The sequence below is a fragment of the Phalaenopsis equestris genome, unplaced genomic scaffold, assembly GCF_001263595.1.
Source record: "Phalaenopsis equestris unplaced genomic scaffold, ASM126359v1 Scaffold000877, whole genome shotgun sequence".
Taxonomy (NCBI): Eukaryota; Viridiplantae; Streptophyta; class Magnoliopsida; order Asparagales; family Orchidaceae; genus Phalaenopsis; species Phalaenopsis equestris.
The window spans coordinates 444,200-444,646 of record NW_018165317.1 but is presented as its reverse complement, the minus strand read 5'-3'; positions in this window follow the sequence as shown (position 1 = coordinate 444,646).

Here is a 447-nt window from a genome sequence, read left to right as displayed (position 1 = left end):
CACTTAGACGAGTCCATAGGATTAAACCCGAAGTGATTTGGTTGAGTCTAGGTAGAGATCTTAAGGTTTTAGTGTGGACGGTTCTCGGTTAAGGCTATTGGGGACGATGAACGGATGTCGTCCATCCGCGCGTGTATTGAATGGACGGCAGAGATCAAGCCGGATGATCATCTGAGGCAATACAGCGCGACGCGTGGCAGCTGACTCAGAAGGCGGCGTCGAATGGGAGCGCGCCGCGTGGCTTTTCTATAAAATACTATCTAGTGAATATTTTTGAAATTGTTTTACAAATCATTTAAATATGATTTATAAAGCTTTTAACATTATATCACATTTTTTTTATCAGCGTTTTACTTCTTTGGCATCATTTGACATGGCTTAACATATCTTTCAAAACTAGTTTGACATTAAGTAATAATAATAATAATAATAATAATAATAATATAA